This window comes from Panthera onca, chromosome C1 (assembly GCF_046562875.1).
Source record: "Panthera onca isolate mPanOnc1 chromosome C1, mPanOnc1 haplotype 2, whole genome shotgun sequence".
NCBI lineage: Eukaryota > Metazoa > Chordata > Mammalia > Carnivora > Felidae > Panthera > Panthera onca.
In genome coordinates, this window is record NC_138346.1 from 176,297,979 (window position 1) to 176,313,773 (window position 15,795).

The 15,795-nt window shown below is 40.0% G+C and overlaps 1 long non-coding RNA gene across 3 annotated transcripts in view; it reads left to right on the forward strand.

The window, feature by feature from the left end:
- LOC132672651 (uncharacterized) overlaps positions 1-15,795 on the forward strand; it is a 240,514-nt gene that overhangs the window by 36,681 nt on the left and 188,038 nt on the right. For all 3 annotated transcript variants that reach the window (XR_009607626.2, XR_009607623.2, XR_009607627.2), the window contains exon 2: positions 14,588-14,747. This is a non-coding gene — a long non-coding RNA (uncharacterized LOC132672651). The remainder of the gene's footprint in view (positions 1-14,587; positions 14,748-15,795) is intronic.

A 15,795-nucleotide genomic window follows, 5' to 3' on the forward strand; every position in this document is an offset into this window, starting at 1 on the left:
AGCTGTCTCTGCTTCTGTTTTCCAAGTGGGAACTGACAGGGAAGAGTAAGGTTGCTCAGGGCCACGCCCCTGACTCTGCAGAGAGTCAAGGTTCAAAGCAGCCAGAGAATGCTGTGCTTATGGTGAACCAGTTCAACATCACAGAGGCATTTAGAAGTTACTGGGAGTGGCACCCTAGCCTATTTGACACCTGAAACAGATCATTTAAGACCCCCATTGCCCCAAAATGTCAAAATCATTTTCAGTGAGAGATATGAAACAAAACATATCATGATGTTGAGAACAGACATGCAGACAATGAAAATTTTTAAAATTAAATTTGGTATACGTTATCTCGGTAGGGAAAAGTAAAAACGAATATCCTAGCGTCAACAAAAATATTATACCTCTCAGTTTGTACTGTTTCAGTGTTTTAAATTTTAAGTGCAAATAAAATCTCTAAGTGGTCACATACAATGATGAAATTGAATTGATTCCAATTACTGTGTTACTATTGCTTATTTTGAACCTAGAGTTTAAATGCATGGCTGGACCCAATGAGATTGGATTGATACCACGAGGAGAATGCACTTGCACCAAATACGTGTAGCTGAGTTTGGATGTGTTGGGAGTCAGCTGCTTTATGTACATTAGCTCAATTTAATCCTCAACCCAATGACATAGACAAAATTATTATTATTACTCCTGTATTACTGATGAGGAAGCCCAGAGTCAAATGACGGTCTAAAGCCACAGGGCTAGTTCTTAGATGGGACTGAGCTACTGGTGTGGGCACCAGGGTCAGCTCCCTGAGCCACTCTGCCTCAGTCCTCCGGTTTCAGTTGCATCTGCCAACACACTCAATGTTCCCATCACCCTACACTGAAGCCGTGGGGCGAATATGTTGTTTTAATGATGAAAGCTCTCTAGGTAAATGTTAGGCTTTGCTGTTTCTTAGAGTGTTTGATTGACTTTGGTTTACTTAGAGGCCATGAAGGTGGAGGCTTGGGAAGATTGAAAACAGGGATTGGGACAGATAAAAGCTTCCTTTTTCAGAAGAATCTGTCCCCTAATTAATTATGTAATGGATTAAGTAGCACTGATTCAAGATACACTATCCAAGGCACTGTGCTAAAACACTTGGAAAAAAGAGGTATCAGAAAGTGTAGGGTAGGATACCCATTTAATTTTTGGGTTTTCTTCATTTATTTTTTATTATTTTAATTCCATTATAGATAGCATACAATATTATGTTAGTTACAGGTGTACAATATAGTGATTCAACAATTCATTACTTAGTACTCATCATGGTAAGTATACTCTTGCTCCCATCACCTGTGTCATCCATACCCCGCCCCCCCCCCCCCACACACACCTCACCTCCTGTAGCCATCAGTTTGTTCTCTATAGTTAAGACTATGTTTACTCTTAAACAAAGAGAACAAACTGAGGGTTGATGTGGGGGGCGGGGATGGGTGATCGGCATTAAGGAGGGCACTTGTTGGGATGAGCACTGGGTGTTACGTGTAAGTGATGAATCACTGGAATTTACTCCTAAAGCCAAGACTACACCGTATATTAATTAACTTGAAAATAATTTTTTTGAAAGACTATGTGTTTTGGTTTGTCTCTTTCTTTTTCCTTTGTTCATTTGTTTTGTTTCTTAAACTCTACATGTGAGTGACATCATATGGTATTTGTTTTTCTCTGACTTATTTCATTTCATATTATACTCTCTAGATCCTTCCATGTTGTTGTAAATGAGAAGATATTATTCTTTTCTGTGGCTGAATAATATTCCATTTTATATACACACCACATTTTTTTTTCCCATTCCTCTATCAATGGACTTGGGTTGCTTCCATCCTTTGGCTATTGTAAATAATGCTGTGATAAACATAGGGGTACATATATCTTTTGATTTAGTGTTTTCATATTCTTTGGGTAAATACCCAGTAGTGGAATTACTGCGTCATACAGTAATTCTGTTTTCAACTTTTTGAGAAAATTCCATACTGTTTTTCAAGGTGGCTGCAACAGTCTGCATTCCACCAACAGTTCACAAGGGTTCCTTTTCTCCACATCCTCGCCAACAGTTGTTTCTTGTGTTTTTTATTTTAGCCATTCTGACAGGTGTGAGGTAATATCTCATTCTGGCTTTGATTTGATTTTCCCTGATGATGAGTGGTGTTGAACATCTTTTCATGTGTCTGTTGGCCATCTATACGTCTTCTTTGGAGAAATGTCTGTTCATGTCTTCTGCCTACTTTTTAATTGGATTATTTGTGTGTTTTTGGTGTTGGGTTGTAGAAGTTCTTTATATACTTTGGATACTAACACTTAGTGGATTACCATTTTTTTTTTTTTTTAATTTTTTTTCAACATTTTTTATTTATTTTTGGGACAGAGAGAGACAGAGCATGAACGGGGGAGGGGCAGAGAGAGAGGGAGACACAGAATCGGAAACAGGCTCCAGGCTCCGAGCCATCAGCCCAGAGCCTGACGCGGGGCTCGAACTCACGGACCGCGAGATCATGACCTGGCTGAAGTCGGACGCTTAACCGACTGCGCCACCCAGGCGCCCCAGTGGATTACCATTTTAAAACACCATCTGCTTCACCGTGGATAGGACTTTCCTTAATTTAAAGTAAGTGGAGTTGGGGCACCTTGGTGACTCAGTTGGTTAAGTGTCCAACTCTTGATATTGGCTCAGGTCATGATCTTGCAGTTGTGAGATTGAGCACCACATCGGGCTCCACACTAAGCCTGCTTGGGATTCGCTCTCTCCCTCTTCTTGTTCCCCTCCTCTCCTCTCTCTCTCTCAAAGTAAATAAATAAATTTTAAAAAAGGAAGTGAGGTGGCCCAAAGCTAGGTGAAAACTCCCAATACTGAAACTTAGATAGACGGTTAACTTTTGACCAAAAATTTGGAAACAAATCAATGCACAACCCTAGGAGTAGATCTCTTCTGTTTTTGAGACCACAGCTATGGTTGAAAGAGTAGTGGGGAGATTGCCGGTGGTAGCATAGTACATCCTCTCTGAAGAATTAGAGATAATGAGGGCCAATAGGAGGCCTCCTGGGGCCTGTAAGGTCCTGAGTTCTCTGTTTGCTCCATCAGGATCAGAGTGTGGGAGTAGGAGAAGGTCCCAGTCCAGCTTGCTTTATACTACACTTGGCCTGAGAGCCATGAATTATCAATTTGCTTTTTAGATAATGTGGTTAGAAGGTAATTCCACCAACACCTAAGAGGTCACAGAAAGGTTTCAAGGTCAATATACTTCTCATTGAGCAATACCAACAGAGGTTCTGCTTGGATTTTGAAGCACAGACATGTGTCCATATTCTGTTTCTGCCACTTACCCTTCTAAGTCTTCTCTAAGTTTTTGTAATATGGAAAGAATAATAATAGCTTTGTGGTAATCCTCATTTGTAATATGGGAATAATAGTAAGAGCGTTACCCTCCTTGGGGTTAGGAATATTAAATGTGAAGGTAACAGTTAGAATGCATGTCCACAGTCTTTTATCTGGGAACTTTAGGTCTAGGTGTCTTAGAATTCAAACACTTTTGGAATTTTTAATATTATAAGATATGCTCAACTGGGTCTAGGAAACACCCTATAATGAGATACACTCTTCCCCCCCCCCCCCCCCCCCCCCGCCAAAGCAAAATGTTTGAATTGTTGCTCTATGTGGGATATATAAAGACAACAAATTGCCTCACATAAATTTAGGATGAGTTTTACTGCCAAATGAGTTTGCCACTTGCAAACAAAACAACCCCTTCCATTTTTCGAAGCTTCGTGAATTTCACAATTGCAGTTGAGGCATTGTGGATTTAAGATAACAATGTCAAAGGCCTGGCTTCTCCTGAGTTGTCCTTCTGTACTGGCTGGTAGCACCTGCCATGGCTCACTGCAGCTCTCCTGTGCGTTGGTTCCTGGTCTCCCCATTCCACATCCCAGGGACTGAGTACAGCCCAGTCCAGCCCCAGTCCTCCTGTGGGAATTGTTTATTCCTTTGAAGTGACAACTAGGCCAGGCCAAGGGGTTCAGACGCTGAAGCTGCTGGGGTTCCCACACCTTGGCTTAAGTGAGTCATGCCCTCTGCATGAAGCCCAGTGCCCACTTTGCCAAGTAGATCTCTCACTAAGTCTCTCAAACCTTTTCTGAACAGTTGGCACCCAAAGTATAAGTTGTCCCCTCTGCCCTGTGACCCTCAATTGTACCAGCATTACCTTACATCTGCCTTCCCCACTAATCTCTAAGTTCTGTGAGAGCAAATTAAGGTCCTTCTCAGACTGGTTCTTTTCCCATTATAGCATTCCCAGAGTCAGCAGGTAGCCACATATATTGAATGCATTAGTGGGTAGAAGTCATCATGCGTATGAAGTAATTAGCACAGTCCCTGGCAAACCGTGTGCACTCCAAAATGGTAGATATTATTAACATATTCTTATTTTTGTTGTTATAAATCCCTAGTACTAGGAGTGTGTTTTTCATATTATATCCTTCATCTTGACTCTACAATTCAGTAGAAGTTTCTTATAATCATGGAGCACAAAGCAGCTCTGCATTTGCTAATGCTATACACGAGACAACAGGCTCAAATGGAGTCACTTATGCTGAGCCCTATGTCAGCAAATTGAGACTTAATTATGGTTTTGGCTCTCCTAGAAATGGAGTCTTAAACCAATCTGGAATCACCTGATCAGAATAGTTAGATAATTTGCCTGTTAGACCCCTGCCAACCTCTAAAGGAAAGTAACCTTACCATAACCAATCCACTTTTCCTTAGTATAACTTCCTTGTTCCTGCTCTCTTCTGCCTATAAAAGTCTTTCATTTTGTACAGCTCCTCAGCTCCTTTCTACCTGCTAGATTGGGTGCTGCCTGATTTATGAATCATTGAATAAAGTCAAGGAGATCTTTAAAATTGACTCCCTTAAATTAACAGTAAGAGCAGATCAGCTATTGCATGTTGGGTAACTTGAGGTGTGCAAGTTACTATAAGAAGAAAATTATTTCACTGCCCCATAGAAAGCAAGGAGGATACCAACTAAATGGTTTAATGCTGCGCCACATAAGTATATATGTCTTTTCTTGGTTATGACATTTTACATTTTTCTCTGGAAGTTAAAAACTCACATTAAATGACTCAAGTTTTTTTTAAAAAAAATATTATTGGGAAATACTGAGAAAGCAGCTAGTTTTAGATCTCGTTGTTCACCAAGACCTCTTCCAAATAATCATGTGTCCAAGTTCTCTCCATGAAGTGTCTCAGTGTTAATTATGCTTAAAAATCTTTAGAACACAACATAAATTTAACTACGTTTAAAAAAAGAAAATCTTAAAGAAATATGCTACCATATATATTTTATCTTGGGATAAATGGGTTTCACATCATTTATGTTTTTTTATACTCTTCAAAAATTCTGAATTCCCTAAAATTAGCCTGTAATAGTAATCAGAAAATGTAGATGGAATATTTTTAAATCTCCATATTATATTTTGAATATAATATTTGACCACAATTTTGTAAAAAAAAAAATATATATATATATATATATATATGCCATAGAAACAGTCTGGAAGGAAATACAGTAAACTCTTAACACACATTATCCCTGGATATTAAGACTACATGCCACTTCCTCTATTTTTCTGAATTTAATCACTTCATAAGGTTTTTTTTACTTTATAAATGACTTTTTACTTTATAATTTATAAATGATTTATAAATGATTTTTTACTTTAAAGGGAAATATGGATAGGACATGGGTTTTGCTTTGAAAAACTTGCAAAGATTTCTGGTGCAAAGTTAATGATTGGAAGTAGATTGTGGTCTTTAAATGTCCAGGCTGAGAAAACATTTCACTAGAAGTCAAAATGCTTTGGAAAAAAATCAGGTTTCCACTTAGAAAAATTTTAGTGAGATAAATTGTCACTTGTCTCACAAAGATGATTCTAGAGTGGAAAGTGATTCTGCAGCCAGGAACTTGTGCACTGTGTCTAATTTCTTCTCCACCCTGCAAAGTCTACTTTATATATAAAAACCGTAAGAAACCGAACAATGCAAAAGATGTTTGCTGAACTTCCTTGAAGTGTAAAAGTAAAATGAATCATTATGCTTTAAAATACTGAAACGTCAATTATGTCTTTTGAGAATTTTTATGTAGTAGGTCCTCAATAAAATTTGAAAACCACAAATTATTGTCCTTGGAAGTTTTATACTGGTGAGGATACAGATGTAGCATCTGACAGTTAAGGACAAAATTGACAGCTGTGTAACTATTATCGTATAAATGTTTTCCCTCTTTCCTTTGCCCATTTGAATCCTCTCCTGATTTCAAGACTTGATTTATATGCTACCTGTCTTCAAGGAGGCCCCCATGGCTGCTCTAGCTGAAAGCCTTCACTCCCTCCTATGACATCATTTAGCATTTCTTTCCCCTAGCTCTCTTTTGAAAATTAATTATTTTTTTATTATACTATATATTTTCTTAAACAGTCCATTAAAATAGCTACACTCATTTCTATACAAGATTCGAATCCTCTTGTAAAATGACCTTAAGTCTTGGATTACCTTCTTTCTCACTTTTGTCCGTCCTCAGTCTGTCTATTCCTGATCTCCCCAACTATTCATACTGCTGCTGAATTCCCTCTTTATTTTCTCAGCTCTCTTATTTCTTTGCTCAGCCCCATCTTCTTGGCCACTACCTAGGCTGTTCTCCTTAACAATACTGGGTGGCTTCCTTGGCTACTACTCTGAGAATTTTTGAACTTCTGACCGTGTTTAGCTCCATTACCACTCAGTCCACTTTTGTGCTTGGGTGGGACTAAGGGTAATAGACCTTGGCTATGCCAGGACACTGCAAGCCCTGTGAGGTATGAGTCTGTGTTCTATAACACACACACACACACACACACACACACACACACACACACACACACACGGTATTGAAAAGACATCTGCACCTCTCATGTTTATTGCAGCATTATTCACAATAGCCAAGATATGCCAACAATCTAAGTATCCACTGGCGGATGAACGGATGAAGTCAATGTGGTAAACGTATATAATGGAATATTATTCAGCCGTAAAAAAGAAGGACACCCTGCCATTTGTGACAACATGGATGAATTTGAAGGGCATTATGCTAAGTAAAATAAGTCAGAGAAAGTCACCTACTGCATGATCTCACTTACACGTAGAACCTAAAAACCCCTGAACTCATAGAAACAGAGGATGGATGGGTGGTTGCCAGAGACAGGGTTTGGGGAAATGGGTGAAGGTTGTCAAAAGGTGCAAACCTCCAGATGCAAAATAAATAAGCCCTGCAGACATAATGTACAGCACGGTGACTGCAGTTAACAATACCGTGTCGTATATTTGAGAGTTGCTGAGTAGATCTTAAAAGTTCTCATCACGAGAAAAAAAATTATAACTATGGGAGGTGATGGATTGTCACGAAACTTCAGTTTAGTTTAAGGGAGCCTCAGTTTCCTCATCTGCATGGGAAATAAGATCCTCCACATTTGAGTGTAATAAGGATTAAATAAAATCATGTGCATCTAATACAGTGCCTACCATGTGGTACGTACCTACTTTCTGCCAGTTCCTTTTCTCTGTTCCTTTGGGATTATATATAGCTCTGCTTTCCAAAATTTGGAACACCGGTTCTATCCTCTGTTAATAAGCATGCTTGAAATAAAGATTCTGCGGTAAATAATTTTGGGGAACGTGGCGGTTATATGTTAATTTTGAAGGATTTCTCCTTGGAATATCTCTAGTGAAATGTGCCAGCCAAATTTTCCCAAATATATTTGACAGCAGATGTCTGCTTTTCATGAAATGTTTATAAAATCTTGGATTAGGGGATCACGTTGCCAATTTAACTCCTCTTTATGCAGACCTCAAAATAAAGCCTCTATTTTATTGACTGATATCCTAAGATAAATTGTTTTTTAAAAAACTGTATTTTTGCAACTGTATACCTGTATAAATCAGGATTTCTCAATACTGTGAAACCAAAACAAAATAGGAAATTAAATTGGATGCTGAAGATGAAATCAGATGACAGCTTGGGAATCGTAAAATGTAATTTCAGACTTCATGTGTTTAGGAAAACATCCTTATTGTTCTCAGTTAATGACTTCATCAAAGTTTAGTTGCACATTTGAACATAAACTGTATGAAAATTGTCAAATTTTAAAAAATGGAATTAAAAGTCCACCTCCAGGATGGAGTAGTGTTCTGTTGCAAATAACAGAACTCTAACAAATGTATAAAACAGGAACCAAAAGCTTTGGAGACTGAACAAAAGCAGCAGATTTTAGAAGAGAATTGAAACTTGAGATGAGGGAACCACATGGGAGGCATTCCTTGTTATTTGTGGCTGTATTTTGAAGGTACCCACAATCATGTATAGGTGGCACCAAGTGACAAAGATTCTGATAGAAATCCCTGCCGTTGTTTTGACCAGATGAACCAGTTGAAAGGATTTAATAAAATTCAACATTCATTTGTAGTAAAAACTCAGAAAACTAAGGATGGGAAGAATCATCATTGACTTGATAAAGAGCATCTTCAAAAACCTGCACATAAGATCATAATTAAGATTGAATGCCTTGTCCCTAAAATCAAGAACAGGACAACAATGTCCACTCTTACTGGATTTATTCAACATTGTATTTGAGGCTCTGGCCAGGACAATTAGGCAAGAAAATGAAGAATGATACTAATATAGGATAGATATATAGACTAATGGAATAGAACCGAGGGTGCAGAAATAAAGTCTTAAATTTATGGTCAATTGAATTTTGATAAGAGTGCCAAAACCACTCAATGGGGAAAGGAGAGTTAATTCCCCAAGTGGGACAACTGGATAGCTGCATGTAAAAGAATGGAGTTGGACACCTTCTTCATACTATATACAAAAATTAACTCAAAATGGATCATAGACCTAAAAACAAGCACTAAAACTATAAAACTCTTAGGTGAAAATATAGAAATAAAGCTTCATGACATTGATTGGACAAATTGTAGGGAGAATTTCGATGTTTTCCTTACTAAGTTTACTCAGGAATTATTTACATACATTACCCTGCATCTCTTTAAACTTTGTCGTCTAATGAATGCCGAAAATTGTATAAACCTATGAAACCACAACCATGAAGATACAGAACATCTACGTCATCCCCCAAAGATTCCTCATTCTTCTCTGCTGTTCATCCCTTCTTCTACCCCTCTACCGTAGGCACCCATTGATATTATTTTTGTCCCTATGGATTGATTTGAAATTTATATAAATGGAATCATACAATATGCATTCTATTGTGTCTGTAGTTTCATTCGCTTAGCATATTGATTTTGAGATTCACCCATGTCGTTTTGTATATCAGCAATTCACTCCTTTTTAATTACTTGAGTAAAGGAGCACCTGCGTGGCTCAGTCTGTTAAGTGTCTGACTTCAGCTCAGGTCATGATCTTGCAGTTGGTAAGTTTGAGCCCCACATCAGCCTGGAGCCTGCTTCAGAGTCAGTGTCTCCCTCTCTCTGTCCCTCCCCCTCTTGCACTCTTTGTCTCTCAAAAATAAATAAACATTAAAAAAATTTTTTTAATTACTTGAGTAAATACTTAGGAGTGGAATGGCTGGAGATTATGGAAGGTGTTAAACATTTTAGGAAACTGCTCAATACTTTAACAAGGTAGAATTATTATTTTGCATTTCCACTCGCAATGTTCGAGAATTCTCCTTTCTCATCTCCCCACCACCACTTGACATTGGCAGTCTATAACTGTAGCCATTCAGATTCATGAGGAGTGGCATCTCATTGTGTTTTTAATTTACGTTTCCCTGGTGACTAATAGATGTTGAGTATCTTTTCATGCACGTAATGTTGATTCTTCTTTCTCTGTGAAATGTCTGTTCAGATCTTCTGCTGATATTTTATTGCATTAGTTTGCTTCCATATCAAAGTGTCACAGACTGGGTGGCTTCAGCAACAACAACATTTTTTTTTTCCCTCACGGTTCTAGAGGCTAGAAGTCCAAGATCAAGTTGTTGGTAAGGTTGTTTCTCCTCAGGCCTCTCTTCCTGGCTTGTAGAGGAGCATCCTTTTCCAGTGTCTTTGCTTGGTTGGTCCTCTGTGTTTTTATCTGCTCTTCTTACAAGGAGTTTAGGAATTCAACATGGGAATTTGGGGAGGGGGACACAGTTCATCTCATAAGGGTCCTCTCTTTGACCCTCCCCCCGAATTCATGTTCTTTTTGCAGGCAAAATAAATTCTCCAAAAGTGTGATGGCTGTGGATTACTTGCATATAAAGCTGACTGCCGTCAGAGAAATAGGAGACTGACAAAGTTTTTGATATAATTCTGCTGCCAATTGAAACACAACAAAAAACAGGCAAAAATAACCCCAAACAACAACAACAACAAACTTGCCTGTGTTAAAAGGGATTCTGACTATCTGAACTTAAAATAATCCCTGAGATCGCCAAGTTCTTTGGGGCAGACAGTAGACTGATAAAAACAGCTTAGGCTCCTTGCCCCCTCACCAACCTCAGAACATATTGCCCAACACCTACTTCAGATGTGGCCCAAAAGAATAACAGAAAGGGAATAATCGGCAGGGGTCCGAGCCAAGGACAATGGAGAACAAAGTACAAGGGATCTACTTCTCAGGTGTGGAGTCAGGTTATAGTTTAGGCACATTCCCCACTCATAAGCAAGGACCTTCAAGCAGGGACTTCTGCCCAGTAGGATTTCAGATTTGCTATGGGACACTGTCTGCCCTGTGTCTCCTGTAATTTCCCTTTCTAAATGGGATTATGTATTGTGGTTTGTCTATCCTATTGTATATTGGGTGTGTGGAGGATAGATAATTTGTCTTTATAGTACAGAGGTCTGTGGATCAAGAGAAGCCACATCTGGACCTAATAAAGACACCATCTTTCACCTCTGATGAAGAGATCGCTGCACATTACCCAGTGTTATGGGCTGACCTGTGTCCTTTTAAAAGTCGTATGTTGCGATCCTAACCCCCAGTACCTCAGAATGTGACTGTATTTGGAGATGAGTTTTTTAAAGGGGTAATTCAGGCAAAATGCAATCGTATAGATAGGCCCTGATCCAGGATGACTGGCATCCTTATAAGAAGAGATTAGGACATAGACTGGCAAAAGGGGGGACCATGTGATGGCACAGGGAGAAGACCGCCATCAACAAGCCAAAGGGAGAGGACTTGGGAGAAACTCACCCTACCATCACCTTGATCTGGACTTGTAGCCTCCAGAGCTGTGCAAAAAACACATTTCTATGGTTCACACCATGTAGTCTCTGTTGTTTGTTATGGTCGCCCTAGCTAACTAGGCACGTCCAGATGCACTGAACTTTGCTTGCTGCAGTGTTTAGACAGACTTTTGGGGTGACCCTTTGAAAAAGTGTGTGTGTGTGTGTGTGTATACACAAAGAAGAGGAAAATAAAATTTTTGGCAGGCATGTTAGTCATTAGGGCTATTTATTGATATTTCTGGTGCTTCTCTGTATTCATCATCTTTTTCTAGGTTATACTGGTAACAAAATGGCCCCACGCTGTCAGTGGTTTACAGCCACCATTTATTACTCGTGTACGTTACCTGTGGGCTATAGGTAGAACGTGGCTCCACTCCAGGCATCGTCCTCATTCCAGAACTCATGCTGCAGGAACAGCTTCTATTTGGGACGCATCATTCTTGTGACAAAGAGAAAACAGCAACAACAAAAACATGCGGGTGGCTGTAAATCTTGTGCTCCAATGGGACACGTATGACTTCCGCTTCTGTGTCATTGGCTAAGCCTCGTATCAAGGAAGGGGGGGGACGAACACTTGACCTGCGGTCAGATGACAGTGGGTGGGGACGTGTAATCCTTTTACAGGAGGGGGGCATGTAATTGGTACCAGCAGTACAATCCAAGCATACAGCTTAATCGCACATCAAACCCTTTGAAGTTTACTGCTTACGCAAATTAGATGTGAGTGAATGCTGTGGGTGTCGCTTCCAGGAAGAAACCTTTAAAGACCATTGCATGACTCAGCACTTCCCTTTCTCCCCGTTATGGGGGGAAAGTCAGGGGATGCTCAGTTTACTTGGACCCGTGATGGAAAGGGTGGAGCAGAGAGCTCAGGGCCAGCTCCTGATAGCCATGCAGTGTGAATAAGAAATTCGTCTTTGTTTCCCTCAGCTACTGAGCTTTTAGCGTTGTTGTCACAGCACAAAATAATTCCTTCATTCTGACAAAGGTACTGAAAGAAGTTTGGAAGAGGCAGCCTTTAAAATGTGCGGTGTGCATAGTAGGTGCTTCGCAATATATGACAATGTATCTCTCATGTTCGTTTTATAACTACAGCTGCTCTCCTTTCTGCAAGTGACCCTGGCGGTTGTGCTCATCACTTCCTTCTTGGTGCTACCTTTAAGGTAGATGATACCTGAGGAGGTTGTTTGCTTATACGGCTTTTGGGGGGAACTTCCCCTTTTCTTTCCCTTTGAGTGGTTGCCGGAGCAGATCCATGTAATACAGTGTTATTGGAATGAGAGGGGTACACAAAAGTGGGGCCGGTATTCCTTCTGGAGCCAAGAGAGATGAATAAGGTTGTCTGTGTGGGTGCTTGGACTGTATAGGTCAAACTTGGGCCTTGCTGTGGGCCAGCGTTCACCTTAGTTGTAGTGGGGTCGTCTGCAGTGCAAGACGCTGTAGTTCCAGGGAGAACAGAGTTGATGCACGACAGGGATAGAACAAGAAAGTCAGAAGTATTTGGTTGCTGAATTCACTTTTGCGTCACATCTGGAGTGGCCAAAGGTGTATACCAGGCATCCGCGAGGTATGAACCATAGGCCAAATCTGGCCTGCTGCTTGTTTTTGTAAATAAAGTTTTATTGGAACACAGCCGAGCCCATTCATTTACCTATGGCTGTTTTTGTGTTATAGTGGCAGAGTTGAGTAGCAGCAGCAGAGACTTTATAGCTTAGAAAGCCTAAAATATTTACTCTCTGTCCCTCTGCAGAAAAAGTTTGCTGACCCTTGGTATGTATTATCTCATCCTTTAAGAAATATGTATTTTCAGGAGTGCCTGGGTGGCTTAGTCAGTTAAGCGTCTGACGTGGGCTCAGGTCATGATCTCACAGCTCGTGGGTTCGAGCCCTGCATCGGGCTCTCTGCTGACAGCTCAGAGCCTGGAGCCTGCTTCCTATTCTGTGTCTCCCTCTCTCTCCCCCACCCCTCTCTCTTTCTCTCTCAAAAATAAATAAACATTTTTAAAAAATTTAAAAAGAGAAATATGTATTTTCATAATTTATATGTGAAATATATAAATTCATAAATTAACATCTGATACGTAAGTGCAAACAACATATATTCATAAATCAATGCAGTTTTCCTGCGTGGCAGTGCAGAGTCAAAAAGATTAGCACATCGACTATATCTCAATTAAACAAAAAAGATTGGAAAGCACTGCTACGGGTGACATTGAGTCTCCCGAAATATTCGATCAAGGCAATGACATAACCAGATCAGTGGGACAGCTCTAGTGTCAGCTTCAGTGCTTGTGCAGAAGCAGCAGGCACATTAATAAACCTGATTATGAGCGTTTTTCAATTCATAACCCGAAACCCCAATAACAACCAAATCCTAAAACTGGGTGGAAGAATGGCAGAAGGGACAGAGGGGAGGGAATTCATGCGTGTGACTCCAGTGTGGCCTTTCACCTGCAGATGACAGACTCCAGGTTTGGGGAACAGATTGTTTGGCTACAAGAAACCATCAATAATGATTTCCGTGATCATCTCATCTTGGCCCAGACTCCATTCCAACCAAGTCATTAATACACACATTATTCTTCTTAAAGAAATAGAGAAATGCATTCCAGATTGCCGAAGGAAGGAATTCCCCATGATTTATACTGAAATGTTCCTAGAACTTTTTTTCGCCCCAAACATCCATCTTTGAGAAATACTAAAGGCAAATATTTCATGAATCCAGAGGTGCTCCTGGTCAGCATCTGGAGATGATCTTGAGAATACAAATCTGTTATCATTTTTCACCACGGGCCTCAGCTGTCAGAACATGTAATACACATAACCAGCCAGAGGGCTGGAGGGAAGCAAAAAGTGTTCAGTTAACCACTGTAGCAGGAGGCAACAGAAATGAGGGTGTATTTGCCCATACTTCCCCCATATCCACATTTTGTATCTCTGTTGTATCCCTTTTCCTAACAACTGTTTCCTAACAAAGGTCTAGGTAAAGACCCTGCAGTGGCTGATACTTTCCAAGGGCATAATGTCTTATCACATGGTCACATGGAGGGACAAGGTGGTGCAGTAGAGGAGATGTAGGCTATGGAGCCATCAGATCTGAGTTTGAGTCTTGGTTTTGCCACTTAATACCAGAGTGACCTTCAAGTTTCTTAACCTTGCTGAATCCTGTTTCCACGTCAGTAAAATGGGCTTGTCTATAAAGTGATAACGTAGGTGAAATTATTGGCACAGCTTTTGGCATAGCCTAAACCATTAGAGGTTGTAATTTTTATTTCAAAGCCACGCTCATGTTCCCACTATCCATTCACCAGGTGGTTCAATGAATGAGACAGAAAATATCAATTATTGATGAGAATATGGAGCACTTGGAGTTCTTATACACTGCTAGCTGGAGTGCCAAATGAGTACAAGCGACTCTGCCAGTACCATGCAAGCTGAACCTAATCAACGAGCTGGCGAGTCCACTCCTAGGTATGTGCCCAGAGTAAATGCTCTCAGATGTTCAGCAAAAACACCAACCGGCATGTTCAAAGCAGCACTATTTATAATAGCATCCAATTGGAAACTGCTCAAATGCCCATCGCTAGAGTAAATGCCCAGAGCTCAGCAAAACTTTTCTGTGAAAGGCCAGGGCATCAATATTCGGACTCCGCAGACCAAGAGGCAAAAATCACCTTATAATTATTTCATTTCTCTTTGGAGTGCCCCCAAAACAGTGCAAAGCAGTAGAGCGATGATAAGGTCTCTGTTGCAACTGCCTACCTGTATTGGTGGTGGGAAAGCAGCCCTAGCTTTTAGGTAAAAGACTGAGCATGGTTTGTCCCGATAAAATGTTATCAATGGACAAAAATTTAAATTTCATGTGGTTTTTATGTGTCATGCAATATTATTTTTTGTATTTATTATTTCTTTTCTCTTTTTTTGCATTTTTAGCACACTCATTTTTTTAAATTGTTTTTATTGAGGTGTGATTAACATAGAAGGTTATATTACAGTTTATTCTCTGTACCTGAGTTTTTTTGTTATTTGTTCATTTGTTTTGGTCTTCAGATTCCACTGTAAGTGAAATCATATGGTGTTTGTCTTTCTGTGCCTGACTTATCTCACTTAGCATAACGCCCTGTAGGTCCATCCATGTTGTCACACATGGTATGATCTCATTCGTTTTTATGGCCGAGTAATATTCCAGTGTGTGTGTGTGTGTGTGTGTGTGTGTGTGTGCGCGCACGCGCACGTGTGTGTGCCCGTCCATGGGTGGGCGTGACACATCTTCTTTATCCATTCATCGATTATGGATACTTGGGTTGCTTCCATATCTTGGCTGTTGTAAATAATGCTACTGATTTTTTTTTAAGCCTTCAAAAATGCACAAATCATTCTTACCGTGCAGGCTGTATAGAAATAGGAGGTGGGCCAAATTTGAATGTAGGTTGCCAACCTCTGGTACAGTGGATAAATAAATTATATAGTCACACAGTGGAATAGATGACGGGTAGACGCAACAGTATGGATGAATGTC